The sequence below is a fragment of the Triticum dicoccoides genome, chromosome 6A (assembly GCF_002162155.2).
Source record: "Triticum dicoccoides isolate Atlit2015 ecotype Zavitan chromosome 6A, WEW_v2.0, whole genome shotgun sequence".
NCBI classification, from domain to species: Eukaryota; Viridiplantae; Streptophyta; class Magnoliopsida; order Poales; family Poaceae; genus Triticum; species Triticum dicoccoides.
Genome location: NC_041390.1, coordinates 34,053,831 through 34,075,585, shown reverse-complemented (window position 1 = coordinate 34,075,585; position 21,755 = coordinate 34,053,831). Strand labels below are relative to the sequence as shown.

The following is a 21,755-nucleotide window of genomic DNA, read 5'->3' as shown; positions in this document are numbered from 1 at the left end:
AAATCTTTACCCAAAACTTGAAAACTTCACAACACAAAACTCAAAGTAGAAAATCTCGTGAGCTCCGTTAGCGAAAGAAAACAAAAGACCACTTCAAGGTACTGTAATGAACTCATTCTTTATTTATATTGGTGTTAAACCTACTGTATTACAACTTCTCTATGGTTTATAAACTATTTTACTAGCCATAGATTCATCAAAATAAGCAAACAACACACGAAAAACAGAATCTGTCAAAAACAGAACAGTCTGTAGTAATCTGTAGCTAGAGCAAGATATGGAACCCCAAAAATTCTAAAATAAATTTCTGGACGTGAGTAATTTATATATTAATCATCTTCAAAAATAATTAACTAAATATCACTTTCCAAATAAAAATGGCAGCAGTTCTCGTGAGTGCTAAAGTTTCTGTTTCTTACAGCAAGTGTAACAAGACTTTCCCCAAGTCTTCCCAACGGTTCTACTTGGCACAAACAATAATTAAACACAAAAGGCACAACCAAAACAGAGGCTACATAAATTATTTATTACTAAACAGGAGCAAAAAGCAAGTAATAAAAATAAAATTGGATTGCCTCCCAACAAGCGCTATCGTTTAACGCCCCTAGCTAGGCATAACAAGCAAGGATAGATCTAGGTATTGCCATCTTTGGTAGGCAATCCATAAGTGGTTCTCATAATAGATTCATAAGGTAATTTAATTTTCTTTCTAAGAAAGTGTTACATGCCTTTCCTTAATGGAAATTGGAATCTAATATTTCCTTCCTTCATATCAATAATTGCACCAATCGTTCTAAGGAAAGGTCTACCAAGAATAATAGGACATGAAGGATTTTAATCTATGTCAAGAACAATAAAATCTACGGGCACATAATTCCTATTTGCAACAATAAGAACATCATTAATTCTTCCCATAGGTTTCTTAATAGTGGAATCCGCAAGGTGCAAGTTTAGAGAGCAATCATCAAAATCACGGAAACCTAACAAATCACACAAAGTCTTTGGAATCGTGGAAACACTAGCACCCAAATCACATAAAGCATAGCATTCATGATCTTTAATTTTAATTTTAATAGTTGGTTCCCATTCATCATAGAGTTTTCTAGTGATAGAAACTTCCAATTCAAGTTTTTCTTCATAAGATTGCATCAAGGCATCAACGATATGTTTAGTAAACGCTTTATTTTGACTATAAGCGTGAGGAGAATTTAGCACGGATTGCAACAGGGAAATACAATCAATCAAAGAGCAATTTTCATAGTTTAATTCCTTGAAATCCATAATAGTGGGTTTAGCAACATCTAGGGTTTTAATTTCTTCAATCCCACTTTCATCAATTTTAGCATCAAGATCAAAAAAATTCCGAATTCTTGGAACGCCTTCTAGGTAAAGATGGATCATATTCAGTCCCATCATTATCAAGATTCATATTGCAAAACAAAGATTTAATAGGGGACACATCAACAACTTTTAGATCTTCATCTTTATTTTCATAGGAACTAGAAGAACACGCTCTTGTAAAGGCATCTTTCTTAGCACGCATCCTAGCGGTTCTTTCTTTGCACTCATGAATGGAAATTCTCATGGATTTGAGAGACTCATTTATATCATGCTTAGGTGGAATAGATCTAAGTTTCAAAGAATCAACATCAAGAGAAATCCTATCAACGTTCCTAGCCAACTCATCAATCTTAAGCAATTTTTCTTCAATCATAGCATTGAAATTCTTTTTCGAAGTAATAAATTCTTTAATATTAGATTCAAAATCAGAGGGCATCTTATTATAATTTCCATAAGAATTGTTGGAGGAATTACCATAATTATTAGAGGGATTACTAAGATAAGGCCTAGGATTGAAATTTCCTCTATACGCGTTGTTACCAAAATTGTTCCTACCAAAAAAAATTCACATCCATAGATTCATTATTATTCTCAATCAAAGTAGACAAGGGCATATCATTAGGATCATGAGAAACACTCTTACTAGCAAATAATTTCATAAGTTCATCCATCCTTCCACTCAAAACATTAATTTCTTCTATCGCATGCACCTTTTTATTAGTAGATCTTTCAGTATGCCATTTGAGAATAATTAACCATAATATTATCTAGGAGTTTAGTAGCTTCTCCTAAAGTGATTTCCATAAAAGTGCCTTCCGCGGCCGAATCTAAAAGATTTCTAGAAGCAAAATTCAATCCGGCATAATTTTTTTGTATAATCATCCACAAATTTAAACCATGAGTAAGGCAATTACGTATCATTAGTTTCATTCTCTCCCAAGCTTGTGCAACATGTTAATGATCAAGTTGCTTAAAATTCATAATATCGTTTTTAAGAGAGATGATCTTAGCGAGAGGAAAGTACTTAGAGATAAAAGCATCTTTGCACTTGTTCCATGAATCAATACTATTTTTAGGCAAAGACGAAAACCAAGCTTTAGCACGATCTCTAAGCGAAAAAGGAAATAGCTTCAATTTGAGAATATCATTATCCACATCTTTCTTCTTTTGCATATCACACAAATCAACGAAGCTATTTAGATGGGTAGCGGCATCTTCACTAGGAAGGCCGGAAAACAAATCTTTCATGACAAGATTCAGCAAAGTCGTATTAATTTCACAAGATTAAGCATCGGTAAGAGGAGCAATCAGAGTGCTAATAAAATCATTATTGTTGGTATTGGTGAAGTCACACAATTTAGTGTTATCTTGAGCCATTGTGAAAAGCAAGCAAACTAACACACAAGCAAACAAAAAGCAAGCGGACAAAAAGAGGCAAATAGAGAAAGAGAGGGAGGATAGAGAGAGAGGGCGAATAAAATGACAAGGGTGAAGTGGGGGAGAGGAAAACAAGAGGCAAATGGAAAATAATGTAATGCGGGAGAAAAGGGTGTGTGATGGGTACTTGGTATATCGACTTTTGCGTAGACCTCGCCGGCAACGGCGCCAGAAATCCTTCTTGCTACCTCTTGAGCACTGCATTGGTTTTCCCGAAGAGGAAGGGATGATGCAGCAAAGTAGCGTAAGTATTTCCCTTAGTTTTTTTAGAACCAAGGTATCAATCCAGTAGGAGGCTACGCGTGAGTCCCTCGCACCAACACAAAACAAATAAATCCTCGCAACCAACGCAATAAGGGGTTGTCAATCCCTACACGGCCACTTACGAGAGTGAGATCTGATAGATATGATAAGATAATATTTTTGGTATTTTTGTGATAAAGATGTAAAGTAAAATAAAAGCAAAGTAAAAAAGCAAAGGAAATAACTAAGTATTGGGAGATTAATATGATGAAGATAGACCCGGGGGGCATAGGTTTCACTAGTGGCTTCTCTCGAGAGCATAAGTATTCTACGGTGGGTGAACAAATTACTGTTAAGCAATTGACAGAATTGAGCATAGTTATGAGAATATCTAGGTATGATCATGTATATAGGCATCAGGTCCGTGACAAGTAGACCGACTCCTGCCTGCATCTACTACTATTACTCCACTCATCGACCGCTATCCATCATGCATCTAGAGTATTAAGTTAATGAAAACAGAGTAACGCCTTAAGCAAGATGACATGATGTAGAGGGATAAACTCATGCAATATGATGAAAACCCCATCTTGTTATCCTCGATGGTAGCAATACAATACGTGCCTTGCTACCCCTACTGTCACTGGGAAAGGACACCGCAAGATTGAACACAAAGCTAAGCACTTCTCCCATTGCAAGAAAGATCAATCTAGTAGGCCAAACCAAACTGATAATTCGAAGAGACTTGCAAAAATAACCAATCATACATAAAAGAATTCAGAGAAGATTCAAATATTGTTCATAAATAGACTTGATCATAAACCCACAATTCATCGGTCTCAACAAACACACCGCAAAAAGAAGATTACATCGAATAGATCTCCACAAGAGAGGGGGAGAACTTTGTATTGAGATCCAAAAAGAGAGAAGAAGCCATCTAGCTACTAACTATGGACCCGTAGGTCCGAGGTGAACTACTCACACTTCATCGGAGGGGCTATGGTGTTGATGTAGAAGCCCCCCGTGTTCGATGCACCCTCCGGCGGAGCTCCGGAACATGCCCCAAGATGGGATCTCATGGATACAGAAAGTTGCGGCGGTGGAATTAGGGTTTTGGCTCCATATTTGATTGTTTGGGGGTACGTAGGTATATATAGGAGGAAGGAGTACGTCGGTGGAGAAACAGGGGGCCCACGAGGGTGGAGGGCGCGCCTGGGGGGGAGGGGTAGGCGCGCCCCCCTACCTCGTGGCCTCCTCTTTTATGTCTTGACGTAGGGTCCAAGTCTCCTGGGTCTTGTTCGTTGAGAAAATCACATTCCCGAAGGTTTCATTCCGTTTGGACTCCGTTTGATATTCCTTTTCTTCGAAACCCTAAAATAGGCAAAAAACAATAATTCTGGGTTGGGCCTCCGGTTAATAGGTTAGTCCCAAAAATAATATAAAAGTGGATAATAAAGCCCAATAATGTCCAAAACAGTAGATAATATAGCATGGAGCTATCAAAAATTATAAATACGTTGGAGACGTATCAGGCATCGCCAAGCTTAGGCTCTTGCCACTCCTTATTCCATAGTCCATCGGATCTTTACCCAAAACTTGAAAACTTCACAACACAAAACTTAACAGAAAACTCGTAAGCTCCGTTAGCGAAACAAAACACCACTTCAAGGTACTGTAATGAACTCATTCTTTATTTATATTGGTGTTAAACCTACTGTATTCCAACTTCTCTATGGTTTATAAACTCTTTTACTAGCCATAGATTCATCAAAATAAGTAAACAACACACGAAAAACAGAATCTGTCAAAAACAGAACAGTCTGTAGTAATCTGTAACTAACGCAAACTTCTGGAACCCCAAAAATTCTAAAATAAATTGCTGGACGTGAGGAATTTATCTATTAATCATCTGCAAAAAGAATAACTAAATAGCACTCTCCAATCAAAAATTGCAGCGATTCTCGTGAGCGCTAAAGTTTCTGTTTTTTTACAGCAAGATCAACAAGACTTTCCCCAAGTCTTCCCAACGGTTCTACGTGGCTCAAACACTAATTAAAAGCATAAAACCACATCTAAACATGGGCTATATGAATTATTTATTAATAAACAGGAACAAAAGTAAAATTGGGTTGCCTCCCAACAAGCGCTATCGTTTAACGCCCCTAACTAGGCATCATGATTTCAATGATGCTCACATAAAAGATAAGGATTGAAACATAAAGAGAGCATCATGAAGAATATGACTAGCACATTTAAGTCTAACCCTCTTCCTATGCATAGGGATTTTGTGAGCAAACAACTTGTGGGAACAAGAATCAACTTGCATAGGAAGGTAAAACAAGCATAACTTCAAAACTTTAAGCACATAGAGAGTAAACTTGATATTATTGCAATTCCTACAAGCATATATTACTCCCTCATAATAATTTTCAGTAGCATCATGAATGAATTCAACAATATAACCAGCACCTAAAACATTCTTTTCATGATCTACAAGCATAGAAATTTTATTACTCTCCACACAAGCAAAATTCTTCTCATGAATAATAGTGGGAGCAAACTCAACAAAATAATTATCCTGTGAGGCATAATCCAATTGAAAACTAAAATCATGATGACAAGTTTCATGGATATAATTATTCTTTATAGCATACAAGTCATCACAATAATCATCATAGATAGCAACTTTGTTCTCATAATCAATTGGAACCTTTTCCAAAATAGTGGATTCATCACAAAATAAAGTCATGACCTCTCCAAATATACTTTCAGCAATATAATCATCATAAATAGGAGGCATGCTTTCATCATAATAAATTTTCTCATCAAAACTTGGGGGACAAAAAATATCATCTTCATCAAACATAGCTTCCCCAAGCTTGCGGCTTTGCATATCATTAGCATCATGGATATTCAAGGAATTTATACTAACAACATTGCAATCATGCTCATCATTCAAATATTTAGTGCCAAACATTCTAATGCATTCTTCTTCTAGCACTTGAGCACAATTATCAGAATCCTTATTCTCATGATAGATATTAAAAAGATAAAGCATATGAGGCAAACTTAATTCCATTTTTTTAATTTTCTTTTATAAACTAAACTAGTGATAAAACAAGAAACTAAAAGACTCGATTGCAAGATCTAAAGATATACCTTCAAGCACTCACCACCCCGGCAACGACGCCAGAAAAGAGGTTGATGTCTACTACACAACCTTCTTCTTGTAGACGTTGTTGGGCCTCCAAGTGCAGAGGTTTGTAGGACAGTAGCAAATTTCCCTCAAGTGGATGACCTAAGGTTTATCAATCCGTAGCAGGTGTAGGATGAAGATGGTCTCTCTCAAGCAACCCTGCAACCAAATAACAAAGAGTCTCTTGTGTCCCCAACACACCCAATACAATGGTAAATTTTATAGGTGCACTAGTTCGGCGAAGAGATGGTGATACAAGTGGTATATGGATGGTAGATAATAGTTTTTGTAATCTAAAAATATAAAAACAGCAAGGTAATGAATGATAAAAATGAGCGTAAACGGTATTGCAATGTGTTGAAACAAGGCCTAGGTTTCATACTTTCACTAGTGCAAGTCCTCTCAACAATAATAACATAATTGGATCACATAACTATCCCTCAACATGCAACAAAGAGTCACCCCAAAGTCACTAATAGCGGAGAACAAACGAAGAGATTATGGTAGGGTACGAAACCACCTCAAATTTATTCTTTCCAATCAATCCGTTGGGCTATTCCTATAGGTGTCACAAACAGCCCTAGAGTTCGTACTAGAATTACACCTTAAGACACAAATCAACCAAAACACTAATGTCACCTAGATACTCCAATGTCACCTTAAGTATCTGTGGGTATGATTATACGATATGCATCACACAATCTCAGATTCATCTATTCAACCAACACATAGAACCTCAAAGAGTGACCCAAAGTTTCTACTGGAGAATCACGATGAAAACGTGTGCCAACCCCTATGCATAGGTTCATGGGAGGAACCCGCAAGTTGATCACCAAAACATACATCAAGTGAATCACGTGGTATCCCATTGTCACCACAGATACGCACGGCAAGACATACATCAAGTGTTCTCAAATCTTTAAAGACTCAATCCGATAAGATAACTTCGAAGGGGAAAATCAATCCATTACAAGAGAGTATAGGGGGAGAAGAAACATAAGATCCAACTATAATAACAAAGCTCGTGATACATCAAGATCGTGCCAAATCAAGAACACGGGAGAGAGAGAGAGAGATCAAACACATAGCTACTGGTACATACCCTCAGCCCCGAGGGAGAACTACTCCCTCCTCGTCATGGAGAGCACCGGGATGATGAAGATGGCCACCAGAGAGGGATTCCCCCTCCGGCAGGGTGCCGGAACGGGTCTAGATTGGTTTTCGGTGGCTACGGAGGCTTCTGGCGGCGGGACACCCGATCTATTGTGCTCCCCGATCGTTTTAGGGTATATGGAGATATATAGGCGGAAGAAGCACGTCAGGGGAGCCACGAGGGGCCCACGAGGGTGGAGGGCACGCCCCCTGCCTCGTGGCTTCCTCGTTGCTTCCCTTACGTGGACTCCAAGTCTCCCGGGTTGCTTTCCTTCCAAAAATAAGTTCCGTGAAGTTTCAGGTCAATTGGACTCCGTTTGATTTTCCTTTTTTGCGATACTCTAAAACAAGGAAAAAACAGAAACTGGCACTGGGCTCTGGGTTAATAGGTTAGTCCCAAAAATCATATAAAATAGCATATAAATGCATATAAAACATCCAAGGTTGATAATATAATAGCATGGAACAATCAAAAATTATAGATACGTTGGAGATGTATCAAGCGCCTGGAGGCTGTCACCATCGACCGGCAGAACAGGCTCAACGCCAAAGAAGGCCAGGGACGCAGCCGCGGTGGCGATGAAGCAGGCAGAGGCGTCTCGCTCGGGGATGATGAATCCATCCGGACACGGCCCGCAAGCTACGTGGGGGAGCCAACAGAGGGTCGCGTCGCCGGCCAACTTCTCACCGCCGCCACCGCCCTGGGGGTACGCTCTCTCGCCAGGCTACTCCGACTGTGACGCGCATGGTGGATTCAACCCCAACATCACGTTCCCACATGGCGGGCCACCGCGTGCCTCACCCTCCGGGCGGAACCCCGACCAGCACACTCCCTCACTCGCACTTACCGGCCTCCACGCCCAGTACAACTACTCGCCACCGGCGTACTCAGCCTCGCCGACGGCACCTTTGCGTCGGGGCGCCCTACCATTCTCACAAGCCTCGGCGCCACATTTCAGCAACCCCGACGCGATGAGGCCGACATGGACAAGATCATCACAAGCGGCTCGATCGCCGCCGCCTCCTACCGCGGGTTCTGTCATGGAATTGTCACGGCAGATGTCCTTAGTGTCAGGACTTAGTCGCGAGGCCAACGCATCTATGTGGTAGCTTGAGAGGGGTTGAGTGGAACGAGAGACGCAGGGCGGATCAACACGCAAGACAAGGATTTAGACAGCTTCGGACCCCGGGAAACATCATCCGGTAATAGCCCTACATGCTGTTTGAGGCTAGGTCTCATTATCATCACGAGGGAGTCGCCGTAAACCGGCTTTCCTCTTTGTGTCTAGCCCTAAGATTGTTTTTCCTTTTTTCTCTCCTCTTTGGGGAGCCCTGCCCCTCCTTATATATGTTGAAGGGGCGGTTTACATGTGGAGTCCTATTAGGATTAGGACTAGTCTATCTCTAATACGAACCGGATACAAGTCCTGGTCTTAACTCCTTGTAAGGTAAATATTCGTCATGCCTTTCTCCTTAAACCGGCCCACCATAGTATGAATCGGCCTTCATGAACCGCCTGTTGGGCCACCGGGTCTTGTCGTTCTTCTGACCCGCCTGCCGGATTATCAATGAACCGTAAACCGCCAGGCCCAAACGGGTCGCCAATGAGTCATCAAGTCTTAGCCGGGTCTCAAGTAAACCGCCAAGTCCGGCCGGGTTATGCTTCCGGCCGGTTTATGCCGCGGGGTATATCCCCGACATTAGCCCCCAGTTTAATTTGGATTTATCCATATTAAACTGATCCTGTAAAATAAACAGAAGAACAAATTTGACAGGTTGTGCTCCGGGTTAAGAATTCTTGTGGACCGGCACCTGATCATCCTTTAGTCCTTGTCATTCCCTTCTTCTAAGAAATCCGGATCAATAATCAGCTTCATACTTTAAATTGCTGACGTTGGTTTCTCATAGAAAAATATTGTGAATAATAATCCACTTGAGTCGGCTTCAAAAAACGCCGGCTTAAGAAATTTTGGTCTTGAAATACTTATCTGATATCCATCCGGTTTGAAGATGTAGAACTTTCCGGTTTATCATTGCTAAAACTGCCGGTTTATAAAAACTGATAATTCCGGTTTATGATTGTTGATGATGCCGGGTTATGATTGTTACAGACACCGGGTCATGTAATTGATCTTCCTGATTTGCTCAGAACTGATAAAAAGAAGATGTTCCTCCTTTATATGCATAATACCTGTAGCCCCCAAGTCTTAAGAGGAGAACATAGTGATAACTTAAGACTTGCTCCAATAAGTGTTTCAACCTTGAGGAAATCCGGTTTGTTCATCTCAATTATATAAACTGAATACTCCATATATGTATCCCCCAAGTGCCGGGTTGTCATGTTTGCAGCAACCTGGGACTTGTAATTGCTTGATGCTCATAAAAACTTCAACCAGTGTAGCCCCCAAGGGCCGGGTCATTATGCAAATAATGAGCAGGGACTTTGTAAATAATCTTGTAAACTTTGAACAGCAACGTGTAGCCCCCAAGGGCCGGCTTAGTAAAATAATACTGAACCGGGACTTTGATATATACTTGAATTGTTGACTGGAGCAATTGGTAGCCCCCAAGGGCCGGCTCATTATAATATGATGAGTCGGGTCTTCAATAAGACTAGTAAAAATGACTTTGCATTAGCCCCCGAGTGTCATGGTGCATGCTTGCAGCGACATGAGACTTGCGTGTAACCTAAATTTGAATAATGTAGCCCCCAAGTGCCGGGTCGTGAGCCTGCAGCGACTCGGGACTATTCCTTCCATTGTAGAATAAATCATATCCTTTGATAAAATAATAACCGTTGTGCTAAAGCGACTTTGAAAACTCAATAATATCGGTTATTAATAACCATAAAAATCCAGCCATGTTGGCTATTCAAGATAATATAATCCAATGATTTATAAGCGAATAACTCCGACGGCGCAATCCAAATATATATATACTGGCGACTTTATAGTCCAAAAACCAGGCCAGTTTAACAAACATCGGATAATACTACCGGTTTAATAAACACCGGTGATTTATAATCAAGCTTTATTCAACCTGTTTCTGCATACAATAAGTTTAAAGTGTCCTGGTGGTTTACCGTCAGACGGGTCATAGTGCCCAACATATAACCTGGGTTTATAACCAAGGCTGCATTTTAGAATAATCGAATATGAAACATATCATACCTGTGACATTGAATCACATCGTTGGTTTACCAACTTCTTTTTTAGTAAGGGTGATAACCCAAATCTCGAGTGCTGATAACTCCTTCCATATTGTGCCGGTTTATGATAAAACCATGCCGGGTTGTGATAAACACCGTGTTACTCCATAAGAGGATGTTAACAACAAGGATCAAACCGGACAAATAGTCTCCGGATTGACGTGAACTGTGTTCCGTCAATTGATTGGTTAAAAAACTTTGTCGGTTTAAAGAACACAATAAAAAACAAAAAAACCCCTTCAAAGAAAAGTATGAAGCAAAAGTAACGACAAAAATGTTTGCCAAAATAAGATTTATTTAAGCTGATCAAATGGCGTAACCATGGCCAAACACGACCAGCCTCCCGTTAGGTGTAAATATGGTTCTAGTTAGCCAGGTCCCCAAGTGATTCTTGTGGCATTTATGCCGACCAAATGGCGTGGTCATGGTTCGGGTTCGACCAAGCCCCCAAGTGATTCTGTGGCCTTAGACCGATCAAGAGGCATGACTGGTTCAGACATGACCAAGTCCCCAAGTGATCTGGTGGCTTTCGCCTATCAAGAGGCATGGTATTGGTTCGGACACGACCAATCCTCCAAGTGATATAACACGATGCTTTTAGCAAAGCGAACTCAAGGGGTAAACCGGAGGCCGCTTTAGAGCAACTCCGTGTAACCTCACATGATGTAAAAGAACAGAGACCCCGCTTTATGAAGTAGAAGCCCCCATGTGATCAATAATATGTCAGGCCAGTAAGACTGGATACCCATGTTTGAACCTCGCATCATGGCAGCAGGTCCTCTTTGGCAATTTTTAACTTTTTGCAAGAGATAAATTCTTCTTGAACCGGGATCTTGAACCGGATATTGAGAGCTTCAAAGCTTTGTGGGAGACATCTTTCCCTTGAACTGGATTTTAAACCGGAATCTTCATTTTCAGCCGGAAAATTTTCTGACGGCCTTTAAACCCGAACTTGCGAGAAGTTAATTCTTTTTTGAACCGGACATTGTTAAACTGGATTTGAGCGCTTCAGAGCTTTGGGGGAGAACAGATTTCCCTTGAGCCGGACTGTACACCGGATATTTGAGAGCTTCAGTCAGACTGACTTCCCTTGAGCCAGATTTTAAACCGGAATCCTTTCTGATGACCCGGATCTTCTTCATTGAGCCGGGATTTTGTAACTGTCATATACTTTCTAAACCGGAAATTTTTTGACGGCCTTTAAACTTTCATCAATATAACAGTAGCCTCCGGGACCGGGTTATCCTTCCCTCCGTCGTCCTGGGGTTTTTAAATTTGCTGAAACTGGCAATATTCGTCGAGTCATGTCATCGTAGCCCCCGAGTCTCAAAGGTGACTCGGGGAGTTGGCTTGAGGCTCTCCATATTTGGCCGTGATATAAACTGGCATAACTTGTATATCATTGGCGTTGATAGCACGATGTGAATCCATAGAAGGTTGAGGTGACTGCAGCGGGTTGTAAATGATCCCATATGAGCCGTGTCAGCAACTCGGCCAATGGTTCCTTCCAACTGGCGATTTGAAGTTAATCAAAACTGTAGTGGCGGCGACTTGTGCGCCCAATAAACAGCTCATGCAGACAGGTGCGGCCCAGTATGTTGATGTAGACCAGGCCGCGAGAGACGGACGACAAAAACGACCGCAACATCAGAGGCAGCTCGGAGAGATGAACCGGCCGCGGCATTGTAAACCGGTGTGGACGCGTGAATCGTCGTGAGGGTAGATGAACGAGTCATCCATGGCGTTTGTAAAGCGGCGCGGGTGGCGATTCAAACATGATGTTGTTTAACTGATGTAGATGCACGAATCGGCGGCAGGTGCGGACGGATGTAATCCGAACATCGGGGCGACGACTTGCACGTATATCCATCGAGCATCCTAGCACGGACAAACACAACTGCAAAAAGTGATGTTGATGCGCCCCCTTAGGCGACACCCTTTCGTAACGGTCCTGCAAAAATATTACAAGACCAAGTAATTGTTCTTTGACAAAAACAATATGTTTACTAAAATAAACTTTAGATGGATACCACCTGACTCGTCCGGACAGTAAATGAGTCGGTTGCGGCGTTGTAAGCCGGTGCGGACGGAAGAGTCGACCGCAGTGCTATAAGCCGGCGCTGACGAGCGAGTCGGCCGCCGCGTTGGAAGCGGCGCAGACGTGTGCGAATCGGCCGCGGGGGCGGACGACGAGTCAACCGCGTGCGTTGATGTAGCGGGGGTGACGACTCTCTCGTCCGCGCTAGTGCAAAAAATAATCCTGGCACACATCCCTTTGCGACACCTTTATAACGAATAATAGTCCTGGTGGTTTGTGCTTTGTCTCGATTTTTCTTGTGGCTAGCCTTGACGCCCCCTTTTTTTAAACGCCTTTATTCAGTGATATTTTCCTGAAATTGATTGCAGCTTCACGTAATCACGTGACCGAGTACTAGTAGTACTTGGATTTGACTAGTCTTGTCTTCCACGTAATGGATGATGGTCCTTCTTGGAGATTGTGCCATTGTAATTCCGTTTCAATTAGCACTAGTAGCAAGTCTTTGGAAAGTAACTGCCATGGAGATACGGGACATCGGTCAGGCTGCAGCCTTTTTCTTTTTTTTAATATAGATGACTGCCGCTGATCCATAGTATTTTGCCCTTTGACTCCTTGCGTACTAGTAACAACATCTGGTGTCATGTTGGCTTGATGTGATAGACTGTCTTTTTCTGTGATCTGTAGTGCCTTCGTGGCAGAAGAAAAGGCAGCAGTACACGGTTGATTGCTACGGCCTGGGATTTGTGGACGTAGAGCAGCAGCGATTTGGAGTTAATCCGGTTTAAAAACGCGAAGTTGACTTGGAACAGACCGGCGGTTCGGACGAAACTGCAGTGAAGCGACGGTGGCTTGGTGCGGCCGTTCAACCAGGGTTGACCCGCCGGTGAAAACGTTGCCTTGGTAATTTTTGGCTGATGGGATTTGATGCCTACGTGAGTGGCGGCTTTCCTGGTGCGGGTCCCTCCATACTAATTAAGGAAAACGCTGCAATCTTTGGCCACTTTCAATCGTATTCCACGAACCGTGTCGGACTTTCTTGGGATATTGAAATCTTCGTGGACGGCAACCACTCGTACGTCGCCGATCGGACAGCCGCCCGACACAGTAGTCATCAGACCCGTTCGCCGATTCTCTGCTGACAGCTCTTGTAGCAGTAGTTTTGGTTTCGATGAGAATAATTCCTTCTCTTGATCTTGGCGAGTTATGGCGGTAGCAACGATCCAGCCCTAATGTTCTCTTGATCTTGAATCTCGAATATACCATTTGATGGTTCGTCGATGATGTAAACTTCTGCGCCGCTTCTTTCCATCCAGCAAATCATGAACTTCTCAATCCCTGAAGAGATCCCTCCAAGATCTCAACACCACCATGCGCCAGCCCCATGGTGGGCGCCAACTGTCGTGGAATTGTCACGGCAGATGTCCTTAGTGTCAGGACTTAGTCGCGAGGCCAACGCATCTATGTGGTAGCTTGAGAGGGGTTGAGTGGGACGAGAGACGCAGGGCGGATCAACACGCAAGACAAGGATTTAGACAGCTTCGGACCCCGGGAAACATCATTCGGTAATAGCCCTACATGCTGTTTGAGGCTAGGTCTCATTATCATCACGAGGGAGTCGCCGTAAACCGGCTTTCCTCTTTGTGTCTAGCCCTAAGATTGTTTTTCCTTTTTTCTCTCCTCTTTGGGGAGCCCTGCCCCTCCTTATATATGTTGAAGGGGCGGTTTACATGTGGAGTCCTATTAGGATTAGGACTAGTCTATCTCTAATACGAACCGGATACAAGTCCTGGTCTTAACTCCTTGTAAGGTAAATATTCGTCATGCCTTTCTCCTTAAACCGGCCCACCATAGTATGAACCGGCCTTCATGAACCGCATGTTGGGCCATCGGGTCTTGTCGTTCTTCTGACCCGCCTGCCGGATTACCAATGAACCGTAAACCGCCAGGCCCAAACGGGTCGCCAGTGAGTCATCAAGTCTTAGCCGGATCTCAAGTAAACCGCCAAGTTCGGCCGGGTTATGCTTCCGGCCGGTTTACGCCGCGGGGTATATCCCTGACAGGTTCCACGCGCAAGACGACATAATGGACACCGCCGTCGACATGGACGAGGAGCTCGACGATGCCGATAAGGGGGAGGAGGAGGAGATGGAGCTGGCGCCGGTGCCAACGAGGAAAGGGGGAAAGAAGAAGCGGGGACAAATGTCAGGACGGGCGAGCCGCGCGTCAAGTGGACGTCCAAAGAAGATGAGTGCCTCGCCAAAGCATGGAAGATCATCGGCATCGACCCGATCACCGGCGTCAACCAGAACATCGACATGTACTGGAGACGGATCAAGTCGGTGTTCAATGAGTGCAAGTTGGTCGACAGTCGACCCCTACTTCGCCACCATCTACATGCAGCGCGGCGAAAAGGCCATGGCGAACCATTGGGCAATCATCCAGGCGGCCTGCAACAAATGGCATAGGATCGTCGAGGAGATTGCAGCTCGCCCGGAAAGCGGCCCCAACGTCGAGGGTCAGATATGTCCAGCCACCTGCTCACTTATTTCGCCGTGCACGTCACCGACACTTGTTCTTCGGCTGCGCAGATGGTCCGGATGTTCACCATGTACCGCCAGGACAGCAGCGACCAAGAGTTCATGTTCCTTCACGTGTTCTTCCCGATCGAGTCATGCTAGAAGTGGAGGGATGTCTGGCTCACCCTCACCAAGGCCAAGGAGACCTACAAGCTGGACGCGCCTGCCCCAGGCGCGGCAGATGGGCTCCCTGATGGCAACAAAAGAACCAAGATGGCGAGGGGCGTGGCACCGGCTGCCGAGCGGCTGCGATCATCGATCGAGCAGTGCATCACCGACGGCAAGAGCAACGCCGCAAGGAGGGAGGAGAAATCCAACGCACGGTGGTCGGTGATACATCTCCATCGTATCTACTTTTCCAAATACTTTTGCCCTTGTTTTGGACTCTAACTTGCATGATTTGAATGGAACTAACCCAGACTGACATTGTTTTCAGCAGAATTGCCATGGTGTTATTTTTTTGCAGAAATAAAAGTTCTTGGAATGACCTGAAAATCAACGGAGAATATTTTTGAAATATATAAAAAATACTTGCGAAAGAATCAAGGCCAGGGGCCCACACCCTGTCCACGAGGGTGGGGGCGCGCCCCCTGCCTTGTGGGCCCCCTGGTGCTCCATCGATCTCAACTCCAACTCCATATATTCACGTTCGGGGAGAAAAGCAGAGAGAAGGATTCATCGCGTTTTACGATACGGAGCTGCCGCCAAGCCCTAATCTCTCTCGGGAGGGCTGATCTGGAGTCCGTTTGGGGCTACGGAGAGGGGAATCCGTCGCCATCGTCATCATCAACCTTCCTCCATCACCAATTTCATGATGCTCACCGTTGTGCGTGAGTAATTCCATCGTAGGCTTGCTGGACGGTGATGGGTTGGATGAGATTTATCATGTAATAGAGTTAGTTTTGTTAGGGTTTGATCCTTAGTATCCATTATGTTCTGAGATTGATATTGCTATGACTTTGCTATGCTTAATGCTTGTCACTAGGGCCCGAGTGCCATGATTTCAGATCTGAACCTATTTTGTTTTCATGAATATATGTGAGTTCTTGATCCTATCTTGCAAGTCTGTAATCACCTATTATGTGTTATGATCCGTTAACCCCGAAGTGACAATAATCAGGATACTTACCGGTGATAACTGTGTAGTTTGAAGAGTTCATGTATTCACTAAGTGTTAATGCTTTGGTCCGGTACTCTATGAAAAGGAGGTCTTAATATCCCTTAGTTTCCAATAGGACCCCGCTGCCACGGGAGGGTAGGACAAAAGATGTCATGCAAGTTCTTTTCCATAAGCATGTATGACTATATTCGGAATACATGCCTACATTACATTGATGAACTGGAGCTAGTTCTGTGTCACCCTATGTTATAACTGTTGCATGAGGAATCACATCCAACATAATTATCCATCATTGATCCATTGCCTACGAGCTTTTCACATATTGTTCTTCGCTTATTTACTTTTCTGTTGCTACTGTTATAATCACTATAAAACCAAAACTATTACTTTCGCTACTGTTACCACTACTATCATATTACTTTGCTACTAAATGAAGGAAATATGCCCTAGAGGCAATAATAAAGTTATTATTTATTTCCTTATTTCATGATAAATGTTTATTATTCATGCTAGAATTGTATTAACTAGAAACATAATACATGTATGAATACATAGACAAACAGAGTGTCACTAGTATGCCTCTACTTGACTAGCTCGTTGATCAAAGATGATTAAGTTTCCTAACCATAGACATGAGTTGTCATTTGATTAACGAGATCACATCATTAGGAGAATGATGTGATTGACTTGACCCATTCTGTTAGCTTAGCACTTGATCGTTTAGTTTGTTCCTATTGCTTTCTTCATGACTTATACATGTTCCTATGACTATGAGATTATGCAACTCCCGTTTACCGGAGGAACACTTTGTGTTCCATCAAACGTCACAACGTAACTGGGTGATTATAAAGGTGCTCTACAGGTGTCTCCGAAGGTACTTGTTGGGTTGGCATATTTCGAGATTAGGATTTGTCACTCCGATTGTCAGAGAGGTATCTCTGGGCCCACTCTGTAATGCACATCACTATAAGCCTTGCAAGCATTGCAACTAATGAGTTAGTTGCGGGATGATGTATTACGGAACGAGTAAAGAGACTTGCCGGTAACGAGATTGAACTAGGTATTGAGATACCGACGATCGAATCTCGGGCAAGTAACATACCGATGACAAAGGGAACAGCGTATGTTGTTATGCGATCTGACCGATAAAGATCTTCGTAGAATATGTAGGAGCCAATATGGGCATCCAGGTCCCGCTATTGGTTATTGACCAGAGAGGTGTCTCGGTCATGTCTACATAGTTCTCGAACCCGTAGGGTCCGCACGCTTAACGTTCGTTGACGATATAGTACTATGAGTTATGTATGTTGGTGACCGAATATTGTTCGGAGTTCCGGATAAGATCACGGACATGACGAGGAACTCTGGAATGGTCCGGAGATAAAGATTGATATATGGGATAATAGTGTTTGGACTCCGGAAGGGGTTCCGGATGTTTCCCGAAATGTTTGGGTACGAGAACACTTTATTTGGGCCAAAGGGGAAAGCCCACAAGGTTTTTGGAAAGCGCACAAGGAATTTTTGCGGAGTCCAGCGGCTAGACGCCAGGGTCCCTGGCATGGGTCCAGACGCCGGGAACCCTGGCGTCTGGCCCTGGAGTCCGAGAAGAACTCTTGCCTTTCGGGTGAAACTGACTTTGTGGAGGCTTTTACTCCAAGTTTCGACCCCAAGGCTCAACATATAAATAGAGGGGTAGGGATGGCACCCAAGACAGATCAAGAAACACCAAGCCGTGTGCCGGCAACCCCGTCCCCTCTAGTTTATCCTCCGTCATAGTTTTCGTAGTGCTTAGGCGAAGCCCTGCGGAGATTGTTCTTCACCAACACCGTCACCACGCCGTCGTGCTGCCGTAACTCATCTACTACTTCGCCCCTCTTGCTGGATCAAGAAGGCGAGGACGTCACCGAGCCGAACGAGTGCAGACTCGGAGGTGTCGTGCTTTCGGTACTTGGATCGGTCGGGTCGTGAAGACGTATGATTACATCAACCACGTTGATATAACGCTTCCTCTTTTGGTCTACGAGGATACGTAGACAACACTCTCCCCTCTCGTTACTATGCATCACCATGATCCTGTGTGTGCGTAGGAAAAATTTGAAATTACTACGTTCCCCAACACTAAATACTTTGCTGCAGATATTAAGTTTCCATGTGTGGTTGAATTGACAACTTAGCTGCTAATACTTGAGAATATTCTTTGGCTCCCCTTGTGTCGAATGAATAATTTGGGTTGAATACTCTACCCTCGAAAACTGTTGCGATCCCCTATACTTGTGGGTTATTAGTCGGCGTTGATGACGGCCAGCACCGTCAAGCTTGACCTACTCCGGACCAACGTCACCGTAAAGAAGAGGAACACTGACCTAGCGTTCTTGATGGGGGCAGACATGTGGACGATGGAAGAGCAGGTCAAGGCGTGGTACTTGGCAGAGCGCGGACTCATCTTGAACCAGATGCCTTCGACCACCACGCCTACGCCCACGCCGACCCCAACGCCGGCGCCCAGTCTGAGCGATGAAGCCATACCGACGCCGATCACAGAAGCCATGCCGACGCCGACTAGCGCGAGCACCGAAGCCACGCTGACGCCGAGCACGCCGGCGGTGGCTAGTCCCACGCCGGAGGAGCACGTCGTTTGATGCATTCCTTTGTCTACGTGTCCTTCCTTTTGAACGCCGAACTTTTGTGTATGTTTGATTGCCGAACTGTGGTATGGTGATCGCCAGACTGTGGAAGATCGCCGAACTTGTGGCTTTTTTTACAGCGGGAAAGACAAGTTTGAATTTATGTGCGTCTTGGGGCCGAAACCTGGGGCGCGGCTGGGAACTGGATCGCCCTCAGGGCAAAAAAAATCGGCGCATAGGCCAAAACGCAATCGTCGGGTGCGCTAAGGGGCCGAACGTGTGGAGATGCTCTTAGAGCTCACATACAGTGATGTCATATTTAAGAAGTTGCAAATGCCTGTGGCGGGTGGCCAAGCCACACATGACACCTAGGTGTGTTGTAAATTGTTGAGCGTGCAAGGTTATGTGCCTTCTTTGTTGCTTTCTCCTCTTAGTTCTCACATGACAGAAATTTGAAACGCTCAGGGACCAAGAAGCGGTGGTTGGGCTGATCAACACAAAAAATGAGCTACTATGTTTACCATGATTGACTCACTATCCCATGAAGTGTTTGTAAGATTGGTGGTGACGTTATGGGCCATCTCGTGGGTGAAGAGGAAAGCTATTCAAGAGGGGATCTTCCAAAGCCCACTTTCTACCAACTTGTTTGTCAAATGGTTCATATAGGAGTTGGGAGAAATATCTAGAAACCCAACAATGAGTGACCAACAGAGATCATGAGGACAGTGCCAAGGCTCATGTTAGCACCTCCAACGGGCTTTGCAAAGATTCATGTTGATGCTGATCTATCTGGATCATGTATCGAAGGGACTGCGGCTGTAGTATGTCGAGACTCCGAGGGAAATTATCTCGGTTCTTCATCACTTGTTATAGATGGTGTCATGGATGTTGCAACTCTTGAGGCTATTGCCCTTAGGGAAGAACTAGCTCTGGCAGATGATCTTCTTCACAATGTTATGGTATCCACAGATTCAAAGCGAGTTGCAAGTGACATTCTCAATGGAAATAGCGAAAATCATGGACAAATAATAGCTGAGATTAGGTTAAGAGCACATGAATTTATTTGTACTTGTCATTTTGAAGGCGGGCATCAAATCGTGAAGCCCATTTGCTAGCTAAGTTTTCTCATTCATTAGATCAAGGACGTCATGTGTGGTTGGGCCAACCTCATGATTTTTTTAACACAATATGCACAGACACTCATATATATGCACATTCACTCATCCATATGAATGCATGCACGCACACCCCACTCCTATGAGCACCTTCGAAAGACTGAGCTGGCATATTATCCTGAGATTAAAAAAGTCGCCACAAATGCATTCGTAGTCGACGGGAACGTCGCCTCCCACTAATGCACATCACTGAAAACCCTGAAATAAATCCAGGAAAATGCAAGCATCAATGTCAAGTCTAAGCATACTTGAACCCTGATGCGCTAGGAATACAACTATCCTCCTAACCATCCACCACAAGTTGGTTCGCCTCATGATTCTTTATGCATAGTTTAAAAAACCGGACCAGATCGTCGGTCGAACCAAAAAGAAAAACAGAACCGATGCTCACGCCGGTTTTTAAGCACAAAAGGCCGACTGCAACTAGACCGGTGAGAACCTGTCAAACCGGGTGGTTTTTTTGTGAAACCGGCTAATAAACCGGGCGGTCAAACCGGTGTAGAAAGAAACTCAGAAAAAAATCGACAAGTAGTGGGATTTGACATAAGTCATGGGCATTTGCCTGTCCTAGGGCAGATAGCCACCTCACCAACAATTATGTGTTGTCTAATAGAGAAAACCGTTGCTATTTGACCTAAATTAGCATATATTATTACTCGAAATATATATTTTTTGATTGGGAAAAACCAGCAATCGAACCGGTGAACCAGCGGTCCGATCAGTAAAAACCTGAACCGAAGGCCTAATCGGTTCGGTTTTTAAACTATGTCTTTATGTATCCCAAACTATGTTAACTTTCAGTAATAACAAAGCTTTCACACTTCTGGAAAAAAATTATAATGCTAAAATTCATCTGAAAAAAATATAATGCTAAAATTCTAAAAAAAATAAAAAATCCAGTATCTTGTTTCCGTGAACACCAAATGCTTGACTACTATGACCACACATTCTGCACATGCTGCAGAAGGATAAAGATGTGAAATGGAAACAGCGCTGAAACAATCGTTCAGTTTGTGACCACAGTTTAGTACACCTGGTCAGATCCATCTTGACGTGGCCTTGTCGCGGCCATGGCATGCATCGGCCGCGTACCAGCAGGTCAGGAGCAACCGTTCAGTTTGTGACCACAGTTTAGTATACCTGATCCATTTTGAGGTTACAGTTGGTTCGTTGTAATGTCAGGTCTGATTGCCAAGTGATGACACAGATGCCGCCACTAATCCGCATGACCACTCAGTCACTAGTGTCTAATGGAGTGGAGTGAGTAAGGTTAACGTTTGATTGCATTTGTCAGGACTCCGTGGCCCAATGGATAAGGCGCTGGTCTACGAAACCAGAGATTCTGGGTTCGATCCCTAGCGGAGTCGTTCTCTTTTTTCGAGAGCTAATTTTGGGTTAAAAGAAGAAATGGTTCTCTCTCAACTTTTTGCCTTCTCACTCTCAGATGAAAAAGTTTGGTTAAGTTAGGTGCACCAAAGTAGCTTTGCCTTATCAAATATGTAGATTATGAGAATTGCACGATATGTTGATTGGGGTGCTGGTGCACGCATATATAATACAAGGAAGGTCTCTACCTCAACTATACAAGACTAGGAGGTGGACCACAACTCCAATACATGTGCAGTACAAAATACATACTCAACAC

The 21,755-nt window shown here is 43.7% G+C and overlaps 1 non-coding gene across 1 annotated transcript; it reads left to right on the top strand.

Moving 5' to 3' along the window:
* The first annotated feature begins 21,404 nt into the window (after positions 1-21,404).
* TRNAR-ACG lies at positions 21,405-21,477 on the top strand. The gene has a single exon. It is a non-coding gene; the product is annotated as a tRNA-Arg (tRNA).
* Positions 21,478-21,755: the final 278 nt, after the last annotated feature.